The sequence below is a fragment of the Sciurus vulgaris genome (assembly GCF_902686455.1).
Source record: "Sciurus vulgaris genome assembly, chromosome: 7".
NCBI classification, from domain to species: Eukaryota; Metazoa; Chordata; class Mammalia; order Rodentia; family Sciuridae; genus Sciurus; species Sciurus vulgaris.
This window is the reverse complement of record NC_136467.1, coordinates 10,706,429-10,721,982: the sequence shown is the minus strand read 5'-3', so window position 1 is coordinate 10,721,982 and position 15,554 is coordinate 10,706,429. Positions and strand designations below refer to the sequence as shown.

The 15,554-nt window shown below is 43.0% G+C and overlaps 1 protein-coding gene across 11 annotated transcripts in view; it reads left to right on the top strand.

The window, feature by feature from the left end:
• Nucleotides 1-15,554, top strand: part of ARID1B (AT-rich interaction domain 1B) — a 405,422-nt gene that overhangs the window by 56,144 nt on the left and 333,724 nt on the right. The window contains exon 1 of one of the 11 annotated variants that reach the window (XM_079146748.1): nt 1,462-5,638. The exons of the other annotated variants lie outside the window; for them this stretch is intronic. The gene's annotated coding sequence lies outside the window, so the exon portion shown is untranslated. Of the gene's footprint in view, nt 1-1,461; nt 5,639-15,554 lie in introns of those variants that run through there. 11 annotated transcript variants of the gene reach the window in all.

Genomic DNA, 15,554 nt, shown 5'->3' with positions numbered 1-15,554 from the left:
ATTCAGAAGCAGGGCCCTATCCCTCCCTTGGTGCTACTGCCCTGGGCCGAGCCGCGCCATCCTGTGTGGCTTGTCACTGTGGACTCCTCACTGCATTTCCCACTTGCGCTCGCCACACCAACATCTGTTTTTAGCGTAGCAACCTGAATGGTCCTTTCAGGGATCTGCACCAGGCCCTGACTGTCCCCCATTTCTCTCAGGCCGAGGGGCGTCACCACCTCTCTGCTCTCTGTCCTGTCCTTCACCCTCTCTTCACCCTCCCTCAAGACCTCCTCTTGCCTGCTGGGCAGACTGTCATCCGGGACTGACTTCTTTGAGGTGTTGTCTCTGGCTTCAGTGAATCTGCACACCCCTCTTCCCCTTGACCCTGGTTTGTCCTCCCTCGCCACTTGGAACCATGAACTGTGTTGGTCTTCGCTGTCCAATTCACCTCCTAGAACACAAGCTCTGGGCGGGTGGGGATTTGTTTTGCCTCCGCTGTAAGCCTCCAATGGAACTGGACACGGAACCCTGCAAACACTTGAAATAAACGAATGAAAGGATTTGCAGATTTCAGAGTTTGGCCAGTGACCTCTGTCCAGCACCGTACAGAAATGTCAGGTGTTGAGTGGCGTGTCTGCGGCTCCGAGGAACCGTGCGCTGGGGTCTTCCCCAGGCTGTTCAGTGAAGCCTCTGTGCCCTGGGCACCGTCCTGAAGCCTGAGGCTGCTCTGCTGGCTGCAGGACTGCTTGCAGCCCTGCCTTTCCCGGCGCCCAGTCACGTTTTGATGCCCAAGAGACTGTGCTCGCCGAGCGGTCTTCCCTGGTGCTGCAGTGTGGTGCTGCAGGCCTCTGTCTCACCCGTTCCTCACCCGTGTCGTCCTGAGGAGCCTGCCACTTCACTTCTTGGCAGTCCTGTTCCTGGCCTTGTGTCTTGCGCTGGCGGGGTCCCTCAGGTGGAGCAGGGAGCCTGCAGGATGGTTCAGTCAGACGGGCTCACACGGGCGGAGGTCAGATCTGCAGCCAGCGCTGATGGTTGACTGTGTGTGGAGGAAAGCCCGCAGTGGTCCCGTGCCATTTGGACAGTGCAGACCTCCCCGCTTCTGGCAGGAGTCTCCTCCCTGGAGCAGAGAGTTCCTCCAGAGTGGAGGCGGAGCGCCACAGGTGGTGGAGGCCCCATCCACCACGCCATACTTTGGGTTCTTTGCGGAGGAAAATCTTCCTGTGACATTGTAGTGCCCCAGGGCTCCTAGGTGGGGCTCTCTTGCGTACCAGACATTATTTTCAGTTTCTTTATGGAGTCAGAGCACTTTGGAAAAGCTCGGTTTCTAGTAAGGCTGTGTTGCAGACCAGGCTGTGGCCCTGCAGCCCCTCTGCACCGAGGCAGTCTCCTGGAGCAGAGGGCGTGGCTTTACCTGGACCTCAGGAGTGGGGAGCTTGGGCTCTGGTGGAGGATCTGGGAGGGATGAACAATTTTCCCTTTTAAGGAAGTGTAGGAATTTAGTGCCTTAGTGTGGAAGATGTTGCCAGTGTCGCTATGTCGCTGTGGTGGCTATCATCTCCTCTCGGCCCAGATTCTTATTTGTAAATAGGAAGGAGTGTCACTAGATGACACATAACAACAGTCTCTGTGCCAGGTCTTATTCCGAGCACCTCCACGCCGACAGTTCCATTTAATTCTTGCATTCTTATGTCCATTTTACAAATAATAATAGTAGCTAATGTTTACGAAGGGCTTAGCCTGAGTGGGGCTCTGTTTGACTGGGATTAACCCACTTGGTCCTCAGGATGGATCGTTAGCATCCCAACCTAAATGAGGACATTGGGGAGGGAGGCTGATGAGGCTGCTCAAGTGCACATGCTTGCCGAGCAGTAGGGCAAGGGTTTCAGGTCTGCAGCGCCTGAAGTCTGGGCCCTGCTAGCACTGATTTATGGTTCTGGTGGAACTAGACTGCTTCTCAGCACTGAGGAGGTTTCATTTGTGTTTTTAAGTAATGAGATTGATCATAACTAAAGTAGCCTCACTTTGGCATTGAGTATTAGTTGCATGGAAAGTCCTTAGTGACCTCTAACACGTTGAAAATCGAATGTTATCCACTATTCTCTCACTTAGGGCAACTTCTCTTTGAGGTGAAATTCATGTAACATAAAATGAACCGTTTAAAAGTGTGTAGTCCAGTGACATTTATTAACGTTCACAGTGTTGCGCATAGCACCCTGCTGGCACTTTGGGCCCCTGCCACCCCTTTTTCTTTCTGGAGGACAGGCCTCAGTTTGGGCTGTAGGCCGGCATCACTCTCTAGTTAGAATGTCGTCATGTTGTCTTCATGATATTTGTTTTTGGTGGTTATCTTCTATTTGTGGCAGGTATACTACTTTTATATTTATGTTACAGAGTTTCCTGTTAAAATGTGATTCTTTGAATTGAAGCGATTCCCTTTAGAGATAGGCAGTTCATACTGTAAGTTGTGTTTATTCACTTTCAGATTAACTCAGTGTATGGAATATCTGCCGTGTATGCTCTCCTGTGTTAGTCACTGGGAAATATCAAGGTGACCATAACCAGGTCTTGGTTTCCCAAAGACCTTGGAAGGGGACACTGCAGAGAGATAAGTTGAGTGGTGAATTTGGGTATTGACCTTTGTCCTTGTGTTATGGCACACATGGAGGGACAGTTACCTGGGTGGGATAAGAAGGGGGACCTAGCGGGGTTGTTAGCCTGAATACGTGAAAGTTGATTTTTTGCTTTAGGTGGATACTATTATCTTGTACACTCGTTTGATTGACTTTTGCCTTTGGTTCATTGAATTGAGAGACCAAAGGTCCTTGATTGTTTGTTAACTTGTTTGTCATCAGACTTGTATTAGTAACCCTAAGGGAGCTCAAATGCTCCTAGGTCCTTAGACTGGAGTTGGCAAGTGTTGGGTACAGGCTTGTAGAACTTGCACTGGAGCAGCTGAAGCTGAGTGGACTAGGGCATTAGAACAGGATCTCACAGTAAGACCTTGCTGATGCTGGAGAGGGGACTATACTCTGGGAAGGGGAGGTTCTTTTCATATTAAATTAGGTTTCAAGGCTCTGTGAATTTTACAGAATTCTTCACCTCTTAAGTTTTACACAAGGTCATGAACATAGAATGGAGTTCAGTGTCGTGTCCATGTCCACACCCCCTTGCAGGGTAAAGAGGATCTAGATTTTCCTTTCATTTTCCTTTTGCCCTGTTCTGGTACTTTGGTTGGTCAGCTTGGATGGTGAATCAACCTCCTCCTAAAGTTTGGCTGGAACTTGTGTTTTTTTTTTAAAGAGAAACTGCCCCTCCATACTTGGAGCCCTCCATCCTCTGTGTCCAGGAGGGACTGATCAACATACAGTGAATATTCTTCACATTCACTGATAATTATCATGTTTTTGAATAGCCTTTCTATATTTGAGGCAATGCTCACATTTAAAAGCTCCGCCTCTGTAATTTTGAGTTCAGAACTCGATATCCTTGTACAGCGAGGATAAAATCAGTTGCGGTAGATTCTTTGAGTTAGATCAACATTGGACTGGGAGGTGGAAGGAAGCACTTGGCTTGTTGCTTATTTCCAGCTCCTGTGACTTTGCACATAGTGGGGGTTTCCTGGGCAGAGTTGGGGTCTGCCTGTGGGTTCCTCCTCTCCCTTCTGCCCTGCTGAACTCGTGCGGGAAGACATCCCTTAATTCTAGGGATTATTTTGCCTCCTGAGAGCCGTCTTCTGTGTTCCCTCATTTTGATGGGGTGCATTCTTCAGAAGCTTCTTTGAAAGTGTGCAGGAGGGGCAACCATTCCTCCCCTCCAGCCTCACACTGAATTGGTGCTTGGGATGAGTAGGAACTCTAGATTGGATATAATTCCCCAAAGTGCCGTTCACTGTTCTCAGTCACCCTGCCCTTCCTCCAGCATTTCTGCTGAGAAGTCCAGGTTCTCATCCTTTGTGTTACCCTCCCGACCCCGCCCTTTCTGGTGGCTTTAAACACTTTTTAACTTTTTATTTTCCTGATTTCTAAAATGTTGATGAAGCTTGGGAGTTGGTATTTTTCCATTCGTTTTGTTAGACCATCCAGTGTTAAACTCGATTCTTGCTTTTTTGGTTGCTGTGTGGGGGGTAATTTTGATAATCTTTATTTTCTTTGTTCTTCCTATCTGGAAATTTGTTTGTTGAATGTTATAAATTCTGGGCTGATCCTTTAATTTTAAAACTTTTTGTCCCCTTTTCATTTGTTGATCTTTCTTTGTTGTTGTTTTATTTCCTGGCAGATATGGTGAGTTTTTAAATTTGTTTTTATAGTTTTACTTACCACAAACTTGTTTTCGTTTGTTAGAATTTCTTTTTTTATACCATCTTAGTTTTATTTCATGAATGATAGTTTTATCTCACCGAGGAGCAGTTTAGGGTTTTTAAAAAGGTGTCTGTTGTGGTTCTTGATGGTGCTCCCTGCTGGAGGCTTTCTTGCAGTGTCTTCCAACCACCAGGTTCTAGGAACTGGTAGAAGGTCCTGTGTCCTTGGACAATTGTGTCCCTTGGTGGGCTGGGTGATGGGAGGGATCTGAGCCATTTCATTTGAGGACCCTGACTACATTTCCCCTCCCTGGTAACTCACTGTTGGCTCTTGGCGAAGACTCGGGGGCTTCTTGGGTGACCTAGTGGGAAACGGCCTGTCACGTACATGTGCCTTAGGTTAATCCGCACCTTCCCTGGACTCCTCAGCCCGCTGCTCCTGGTGGTCTTTCTCTTCTGATTTCCCACAGGATTGGGGTGAGGGCAACAAAGAGGGATCTGAATTACTCCTCAACAGTTTTTATCCGGCCACTGCCACCCTTTGGTCCCACGTCTTTGGGGTTCTGTGCTTTAATTAGCTTGCTTCTCATCCTCTCACCTAGAACAGATTAAAACTTTAATTATCACTTGTCTATCTGCTTTTCTCCTTCCAAAAAAAATTTTGACTCCTATCTGCTACCATCTCACCTCATGTTTTCTTTGCCCTTGTTAATTTATACTTTTAAAAATTATTTGTTACTGTCATTTTAATGGGGTTCCATGAGATAGTAGAGATAAACATGAATATTTAATCTGTTCAGTGGAAAACTCTACGAAGACAATTTTGATAAAGCGGTTTCTTACCAGCCTGTTGTCGACATGTGGGGTTTCTGCAGTGTGCTACCTGGCGCTTCACTAGAGTTTCCAGTGGCTCAAGGAATTTGTAGACTAAAAATAAACCTATGAATAAAGGAATGAAGCAGACAACTGGAGTGTCTCTGGTTGGCAGGGACTTGGCTGAGTTGCTGTGTGAGGCGGGTGGCCTTTGTTTAGATTAGCCAGGAAGCTCTGCTCTGGGCTGCGTTTGCAGGCCAGCAGGGGGGCGGAAGTGGGGGAGCAGTGGACCTTCCTACCCAGAGGAACGCAGCCAGGGTCTGGAGAGGAGTCCCAGGAAGGGGAACTGAGAGGGCGGCCCACGGAGAGGCACGAAGCAGAGGGAGGCAGTGGGGAGGGCAGCGCATTAATGAAGTCAAGGACGATCCTTGTGTTTGAGATTGTAAGGATCCACTGAGCGTGTGTATATTCTGTAATGTGATCATTGCATACCTGTAGCGGACATACTTCTTGTGAGTGCCCTTTGCTTTAAGGGGTAAAAAAGAGGTAAGTGAAGTAAAATATGTTAAGCTTATATTTAGTAAAAAAAAGAAAAGTTCTGGCTTAGATGCAAGTCCATGCAGATCTGCCTGCCCTGCTGCTGGTTTTCCAGATGCTGAGAGCAGCAGTCCTGCCTCCCGGCCGCAACCTGCTGGAGAGCCCAGCGCGGGCCGGGTTGAGGGGAGGGCGCTGCGATCGGAGCCCCGCCTTCTGGCCGCCACCTGGTCCTGCAGTGGGAGCTCTGTTCTCAGAATTGGTGTTAAGAATCATGATAGAGGCTTTGGCGGTCCTCCGTCCTCAGAGAAAGAGACATTTTACTAATGTCTATGTTTAGATGTAACTTTTAGCAATAAAGGATGAGATGAAAAGAACTTTGATTCATACTTATTAACCCAGATAATTAAGTTGCTCATGGTAGTGTGATCCTTGAGCTCGCAGCATTCAGTTGTAGTGTTGCTGTGTTTGGGTTTTATCTAAGGAACAGCTTCATGGTATCTATGTGTGGCCCAGTGCCAAGACCAGTGTGAAACTAAAAACAACAACAGCAAACTGTTAGAGTAATTATAGCAAAAGTCAAGTTTGTAGCCTTATGTGTCAGGAATAAGAAATTAGAGTCCAATTTATTTGGCCGGTGCTGGGCGTTCACACTGCTGTTTACATAGCTGTACATATGTTCTTTGGAACTGAGCGTGCTCCTTCCTCATGACCCATCTACCCACTTCTATCAGCTTTCACAGTGTTATCGTTTATGGCTTCTTCGCTGTTAGATTCACAGCCGGTTGGTGAGTAGGATAGCTGGGAAGCAGATCTTACACAGAGACCACCATCCTGGCTGGAGGTTGTTAAGCTTTCTTGTGCGTTTTTGGTGCCCTGGTGGTGGCCTGATCCTGAGGCCCCCTTAAGTTAAAAATACAGGGTGTGTGGTCTTGCCAGCTGGCATGAGGCCAGGCTTTTTATAGCCTCGTCTGGCCTGGGAATGGAGCTCAGTGCAGGGAGGTGCAGGGGGCTTCTCTGGCGGAGTAGGCCAGAGTGTGGGGCTGCCCTGCTGCCTTGCCAAGTCCTCGCTCCGTCATGATAAATAAGTAAGAGCCATCTGATGCCAGCCCTTCACTTGTATCTTCTGGTAAGATATTTGTGAATACAACCAAGGAGCACAACTTTAAGTAAAATTTCCCATTATTTTTGAAGTCTGTTGTACCATCTGCTAGGGAGAAACTTCTCGGCCTGAGTACTTATACTTTTAATTAATTGAGCACCGGGTTTCTGGAGAAGCATATGTATTAAATGTCAACAATTTGGGGACATTTAGTCTTCACTTTGATCTTTTGTGTCCAGTGGAATTTTCCCTAAATTATGTCCAGAATTTTCTTGGGATTATGTGCCCTATTTTTTACTTTAAATTGTTGGCTTAGATCCTTGTGGATAGAAAGAAGAAGAATTCATTTGTTATCATAGTTCTTCCCCCACCTCCTGTAGCAGTACCTAGAAAACCAATTTTGTCTCCTTTTTTCCCTATCCATTTTCCTGGATGTTGTTTTATATACTAAAACTGTAAGATTGCTTTGTTTTATTATTAAACATTCTTAAGGAATTTGGTGAAGTGAGTAATAATGTTACAGAATTTTCATTACAAATAATTTTTAGGTCATGCCTTGCAGTCAGTCAAGATGTGTGACCCAGTGGTGACTTTAAATATTAAACAGCACAGTGTTAGTTAATTCGTAGAGGGAGGTATCTGCATTTATGTGGTCTAAGAGTCAAGTTTAAACACCTCCTGTGTAAACTGTTTCTGTCTTTGCATGTTTTTCTGTCCTGAAGAGCAGGCAGTCAGATTAAATTTCTCTCTGCTCTCTTACTCATGGCTTGATGGAAGGGGAAAAAGAAGGAAAAGACAAATATTTGTGTGGCCTTTTGGGAGGGGAGGGGAGGTTTTTTTTTTAAGAGCTTTTTTTAAAGCTCTTAAGAAGCGTAGTGGGTAAGCCAATTGTCACAGTTGGGTGGATCTCAAGGAAGGGAAACCATATCATTGGCCCTGACACTGATTATTGAGGGACAGTTGTTCACTTTCTCCCCGAGGTTAAAAAAAATGTGTGAGGGTACCTTTCTGCCACTGTGCTTGCTGAACACACTGGTGGGTGTTTTTTCACAAGGTGGTGTCCGCTTTGAACAGGCAGCCGTGGGCAGGTTGAGCAGAGTACCTTGCCACAGGACTGTCCACCACATGCAGAGAGTATTTTGCTCACGTGTATTTAAGTTGATGTGCAGGGACCTGGATCAGTGTTTGCACAACACTGTACACAATTACTGTCCTTCTGTTTTGAATCATTATTTGATCTCTGAAAATAGAGAAGATTGGACAGAGAAGCAGAAAGTCTTAAGAATTCGGGGACAGTTTTATGGTTAGATTCTTCTGAACTGGTCAGTATGCATCTGTATATTTTTATAACAGCATTTTGTGTGAATTTTGTACTCCAGCATTCTTATTTAGGACTGAACTTTTACAAGAAATCATGTAGATATTTCTCTTTTTGAGGACCTGTTTCTAAGATATGAGTGACTTTGACAAATTGGAAATTTCTAATTTTGTAGAATGAGAAAATCAGTAAAAAGCCCTTCCCTTTTAAGAACTTTATATTCATAATTTCAAGGTGGCTGCTGGGGTGCTAAATAAAGAACCATTTCCAAATCGTGTTATGTGATGGTGTTGTTTTTAATAAATGAAGTACCTATAGCTATAAACAGACTTGATTTAGTTCCAGATGAATAGTGAACTCTGCATTTGTTGGGGAATGAGAGAATAATTGTATTTTCCCCCTTCTGATTACAGAGTACTACTTGTAAAAGATCAAAAAAATATTGAAATACTTAATACAGAAAGTAAAAGCCCTCAAAAATCCCACTCCTTGGAGAAGTCTGTTTTATATACTTTCAGATGAGGTTTTAAATGGTATGGTATAGTATTGAACATATTTGTCTGCAACTTTCTTCGCTCACTTAATATATCTTAGACATTTTCTGTACTTAGATGAAGCATACAGTATTCCTTTTAATGAATTCATTATCATTTAATTAAGCAGATTTCTGGTTGTGGGATGTTTTGATTGATTCCAGTGTATGACAGACAAATGATGCGAAATGCCCTCTGACAGGTCTAGGTATTGTGGAAGTATTTCTTTCAGGTAAATTCATGGAAGTACAATTGAAGGGTCAAAGGTTTGGGATCTCCTGTGCTGTAATAGGAAAAAAGGAATCAGAATTGAAGATTTCAGTTTCTGCTAGTTTTGTCCCTTTTAAAAAGTATTCTTTTCCTATATCATTAAAAAATTAGGACTCTAGTAAACTGCAATTTTGAGGGAAAAAATTTCCTTAGGATTAATTTATATTTGGAAATGGAAATTTTTGTCATTTAATATTTTCATTTAGCTTTTGATCTGCCAGTGGAAAACCTGAGTAATTTAAACATTTTAAGCTTGGTTTGTGTTTTGTAATGGTCGTTGAATAGAATGATAAACACAGTCCATTGGGTGTGAACATTATTTCCTCTTGGTTCATGATCTGTGTGCTGTAAATCTTAGGAAACTTCTTTGAGCTCTTTTGGATTTTGGAGTTAAAACTATAACCAGATTAAAATTCATAAAGTAGATAGTGTCCATTGGCTAATAGTAACAGAACTCTGTCATGTGCAAAGTGCCTAACAAAGTATGGGAGACTTTCTTCCCTCAGGCAGATGGGGATTTGGTAAGAGTTTTTAAGACATGAGTGTCTGGATGGATGAAAAGAAATATATTGGCAGAATAGGCCAGTGGAAACCCTGTGACCATTTCTTACACTGAACTGAAAAGTATAATAACTTTTAATAATCACGGAGTAGCTCCTTGTTGCAGTTCGTGTAATCCCACAGATAAATACTTAATGCACAGGAAGTTTAAAATATTTTTTCACTCTGAGAGTTGAAGTTAGATCTAATGTTATTTCATAATTCTCTGAATAGGAAGAATCATATACCTAAATTTTAGCAACAGCTGACCTGGTTAAAGATATCAAACCTATTTATCACACCTTCTTTGGAGCCACATTGAATTTAAAATTTAAGAAGGAAAATGTCTTCTATATTTCCCTTCTGACAGGAGAAAGAAAAGTTTTTTACTGTAAAATTTCCAGGTAATACAAAAAAACATAAAGGTACAAAAATTCCCATACAGTCCTTCCACCCAGAGATGATAATTGACAACTGGGTTGTACAAAGGTCAAGACTATATATTTGTTAAATATACATTCTCTACATTCGGTGTGCAGCCGTGTTGTTTATTTCATGTTGGAATGCACAGGCTCTGGTCTTTTGAGCACTCTTGCTGCCCGCAGAGAAAGCATGCAGGAGGGGAACTCGAATACAGGGGCCCCTGTACGCAGGGCCCTTCCAAGTGAGCTGGGCTGCTCCAGGTCTTCACAGAGCTGAGGCACAGGCTCCAGGCCTTGACTGCCAGACGAAAGATACCCTATTTGTTCTACAAATACCATCTAATCCTGCAGGACTTAACTTACTCCTTACTTGTTTTGCAACCTCAACTTGCTGGTTTGCCTTTGATACTCCAGTATTTAATTGTCTATTTGGAAATAACAATAAGATCTATATTTTTTTTAATGGGAGAATTATATTTTCCAGGGATTTTCCCCTTTTTATTGGTTAGTCGGACTCCTTCTGAAGGCTGTGGATCTAGGTCGTTATAGGTCTCCCCTTTTTGGAGCTGTAACTGTCAAATTGTTCTGCTATCTCAGACCTGACTATCTTTGATGTACAAGCTTCAGGCTGTAGGGTGTCAGGAGTGGGTTTGAACTGGACCTGCTTGCTGTAATGTGGAATTTTGCAAAGATCATTACAACAACTCTCTGCATTCAAATGATTAAGTACAGTAAACTTTTTACTGTCAAGGTTAATTGACTATTTATTGGTCAAGTTTTTCACATAGAAGACTTAAAATAATGAAAAAAACAGCACATGTTTAGAGCCGATTGGGCTCTTTAAAAGAGGCTTGAATATAGCTAGCTAAAGGATTCTGGCACAACTGACCAGCAGAGGTGGATCCCTGTGGACTGACTTGAATCAGCCTCCTAGTCTTTAAAGGTATGGAGATATCGTTATCCCTTGTGTTGGGCTGGGGTACTTTTGGTTGTGTGAATACTTGCACAACCTAATTGGGGAAAGTTATCTCTGACTAAGCATGTGGGACTTTGAATCAGAATATTCTGTTCAAACTGCAGACTTCATAAATTTAGTTTGTTTTGTGTTTCAGTCTCTTTTAACTTAAAAAAAAAAAAAAAGAGGCAGTGATTTAGACCTTCATTAATTCAGCAGTTTCATAAAAATCAGTTTCTAAGACTGTTGCCTCTCTGCCAAACTAAAGGATGTTATTTCCCCTTGAGTGCTCCAACAGTTTTTTCTGAACCCCAAATTTTACCAGTAGGAGGTGTTTTTCCAAAACTGACCACAAGGAAACATGTCAAGACCAACTCAGAGGGTTACCCAGAAGATTGAACTATTATTTAATGGCAGCAGTGGGCTCTGGCTCCGTCAGTAGCTAATAACTTGTATTCTATTTCCCAGGTCCTGAGCTGTGCTGTGCCATCCCAGTACAGGCCTGGGACTAAGATCCTTTCTTTCCATTTTTGGTATGGTTTTGATGCTTAATGTTTCCTTCTCCCTCATTTACTAGGGGAAACACAGCAAGAAGTTTATCAAACAAGCAGGTTTAAAAACCCAAACCTTCCTTTTTGCCTGGTGAGCTTGCTGTGAATGGAGTGGGATTCTCTTCTGAAGCGGTGCCGAGAAGCAGTGTTTCCTGAAGGCATGTACCGTGTGCCTCAAAGGTGCCAGAGTGTGGCTCAGGGTGCTGCTTTCTAATCCTTCGGAGCTCAAGCTCTGGGTTAGGAATTGGAACTTCAGAATTGTGGGCTTAACTCTGCTGTAACTCTAGGTTGACACACTGGGATTGTAGCACTTAAGTATGCCTATATTGAAATGTAAGACTAGATGAAAGTCTATGTAAAGGTGATTGGGAAAACTTTGACACATTCTTTAAAACAATCTTGATATTTTTAAACTCGGGGTTCTAGAATTGTCCTAAGGATGAGTGTTATTTCCACCTTGGGCATGTGATAGATCCTCTGGTAGGTCTAGGCCTCTGAACTGTTGGCTGGGGCCTGTGTTTCCCTTTTTAGGGAGGCTGAGGTCTACCCCAGGTCACCCCTGCAAGTTGGGGTGGGGCGGAGTGGAGACCTCTGAAAGCTTACTTCTTTCTTCTTCTATTTAGGCATTTTGTGGTAGAAGAGGCTGCAAAATGTGGGAAAGTCTCTTTGTTTCCTTGGATTGACGGAATGGCTTCTCTTGTCCTGTAGTCTCATTTTAGGACACAGTACTCTATTTGCTTTTGAGCTTTCAGGCTCTTTTTTTTTTTTTTTTTTTTGTACTGGAGATTGAACCCTGGGGTGCTGAACCCCTAAGCCATATCCCCAGCCATTTTTTTTTAATTTATTTTTTAAATTTTATTAGAAACAGGATCGCGATGAATTGCTAAGTGCCTCACTAATTGCTGAGACTGTCAATCCTCTTGTTTCAAACTTAACCACTGAGAGATGGCTTCTGCATCTGTGAAATGGGTCTGATAGCATTGCTTACTTCCGTAGGTTTTTATGAGGGTTAAATGAGATGGTACTTACAAATAATTTAATGAAAACCCCAGTTTTTTTTTTGTGTGTGGGAATGATATGAGTGATTTTGCAAAGCATATTGTTCTTCAGTGAGTTGTGAATTGTGACATTTTAACCGTTTTCTTTCTAAATAGTAGTCCCCTCCCAACTAGCTAACTAGCTAAATAGTAGTTTCCCCCCTTTCTTCCTCCTCCTCCTCTTTAGATTGAGCTCAGTTGCTGTGATGAGCTAAAATGAACTTGAAATGGCTCTTTGCTTTTGAGTGATTATGGACTTGTATTGGGGGATTTTCTGTGGCATTCAGGAAATTAAGATTCTTTAGGATCCATAATCTGAGCAGTTCGGGAAGCTTTGGGAGCTGGGAGGCGTGGGTAGAGGTGGGAGGATGGAATGTCTGGTCATTCCTCTGGGTCCCAGGACTACAGGCCCAAGGGAGGTATTGGGGCAGTTCTCAGAATTGACAGGATTGTCTCAGGACTGAGGAGATCCAGACTATTCCATGGTGCATTAGATCCTGTTGATGTAAATGACTGAGAAAAACACAACTCCACGCAGGGATCCAGCTAATGTCGAATTGTGTTGGTCTCTGGATATCAACTGACACGGTTCTTCGGTTGTTGTGTCTGAAATGTAGAGGGCACAGATGAAACAGTGAAAGATTTGGGGAGGTTTTATTATATTGAGATTTCATTTCTTTTGCAAAAATGTTATAGCACATTAACTGCTATAATTACCATAAATAATTAAAACAAAAACATGGTCATCAGAATAAATGAACAAATGTGTTAGGCTGTTACATGGGCTTCTGTTTGGTTTGTCTTATTTTTTCAACTAATTACTAGGCAGTTTTTGTCTGTGGCCATTTGATAAAGCTTTTGTGATATAACAGTCAGTTCGGGTAGTTGGCAGTGGTATAGATGCTTATCATATATAATGGTATTCCATTAAAGGTAAAATCCAAGCAGGAGCAACTTGAGAGCAGCATTGGTTTACATTAACACAAAGGAATGACTGGAACATGTATCAAAGTGTTCAGTTTTGGAAGAATAAGTTTCTAATATTTAAGTTACTCTGAAGAATTAGCAATAAATTTCCAAGGGGTATAGATGATACTTTTAAAGCTTGTTAATGAGAAGATTCGCTCTTTGAGTTTCAGAGGCTTGAAAATCAGCCAGAATTTACATCAAGAATGGACCTTAGCTGCAAAAACTGCCTGGGTGGAGAGCGTGCTGGGTGGGCGCAGCGTGAGGCCCCAGAAGGCCAGCCGCTGGCCGCTGATGTGTTTCATGTGTCGCCAGAAGACACACACACACCTGCTTCTGTTAGTTTCTCTGTTTAGACAAATTACCATGGTTTAGGTAGTATTTCTAATAAGTGTTGTAAAATAATGATTTTATAATTAAATTAAGATGAATCACAGCCAAGCAGTTTGTTCATAGTGTGAACTGGTTAGAGCAGCGAAACCTTAAGTTCACCAGGAGAGTCCACGGATTCGAATGGAGCCCCAAATCTGTAGTGTGTGTGTTTCATATGTTTAAAATCCCATAGTTAGAGATGGGCTGCATAATCCATTGATTTACATTAGAGAAGTGAGCTCTGGAATATAGGAACCAGCTGGTTACTCTCTTATTCGTGAGGTCCTCAGAGATGTTGTGGCACTTTTATGAAAAAGACAGTCATTGAAATACCAGTATGAGGATAAAGATTACAGTGGTTTGTTCTCTGTGGTTAACATTTTAAGGGGAAATTTGGTTATGTAAAAACTACTCTCACCTGGCGTAACAATAGCTGAGTTCTTGGTAGAGAGTGGATAAAGACGGTGGGCTTTGGGGTTCTGATCCTGGGTATCATATAGGGCTTTTGTGAGGACAGATTGCGTCCTTGTGTGTTCAGGTCACAGAACAGCATCTGTTGCCTGGTGTTCACGCAGACACCCTCTTCCTAGTTCTGTTTGGAAAGATGTGTTTAAACAAACACATGCCACTCTGTGAATGCATAGAACCACATACGCACACACACACACCTCTCTTTGACGTGTGAAATGATTCTGTTGTACACTTTTTAAGATGCATTGAATAATGATGATATAAACTTACTAATTCCCCCAGTGTGTGCCACATGCTATTTTTAGCATTTATATACATTACATCATTCAACTTCATAGCAATTCTATGAGGCATATGCTGTTAACTTCGTTTTGTAGATGATGAAACTAAGGCAGGGGAGAGATTAAGTAACTTTCCCGAGAAGCTGGAATTGAATCCAGTCATCATGACTCCAGACTGTCGTCTTGACCTCTGGGCTGTGCTGCCTCTTCAGCATTAAATGTTTCATCTTACTCTCCTAAGAAGCCTTGTGTTTGTCTCATTCTCTTGTAGCCACGTGTTTGTGTACATATGTTGTGGCTCATTGCATTGTGTGTGTGTGTGTGTGTGTGTGTGTGTGTGTGTGTATCCTCTTGCATAAAAATAAGTGAGGTCAGCTTTTTAAAATACTTAAATACTCAGATCTAGTAAACCCATTGTCTTGATTAATTGTAGAAGTCATTGTCCGTATTTTGTTAAAACTGTGGTATAAAACGTGAAGGGGAAGAAAAAAAGCTGGAGAAGTGATTGATGCAGTCAGTAACCTGAGCAGCTGGAGGTTGGGGTCCTCGTGGTTCAACGCTGGGATGGTCTCGCCTTGTGCTTCATTCACCACAAGGTCAGAGGACCCAGAAAAACTTGTGACTGGGCTTATGGGAGGGCTGTGGTAGCAGTTGTGCTTGAGACAAACTGATAATTTCTTGTCCAGGGCTTTCTTGAAGTATCATGAGAAATCAAACCAACATAGGGAGATTTGTATGGTCGCTAGGTATTTTTAGATCAGCATAATGGCTCTGTTATGGTGCTGAGAGGTCACTGTTTTAGATGAAGAAGTTGAGGCTTAGGGTTGATGACATTCCCAAGGTTGCATGGTTTTGAAGTGTCAGAGGCTGAACCTTGGTTTTATGATGACAAAACCATGTTCCCTGTTTCTGTCATCTGCAGTTTTAGGAGAGTGCCAGAGCCCTGATTCCCCCCGATTCCACAGGGGCCCCAGTGGGTAGAAGCAGAGGTCTTGGTGTGGCTTTGGTCTGGGTGCAACCTTCTGGGAAGGGGATTCAGACAAGCCATCTTGTCCGGAGCACTGTCATTTATTGGTGTCCCCGAGCTAACCACATGAAAGTGGGCTTTTG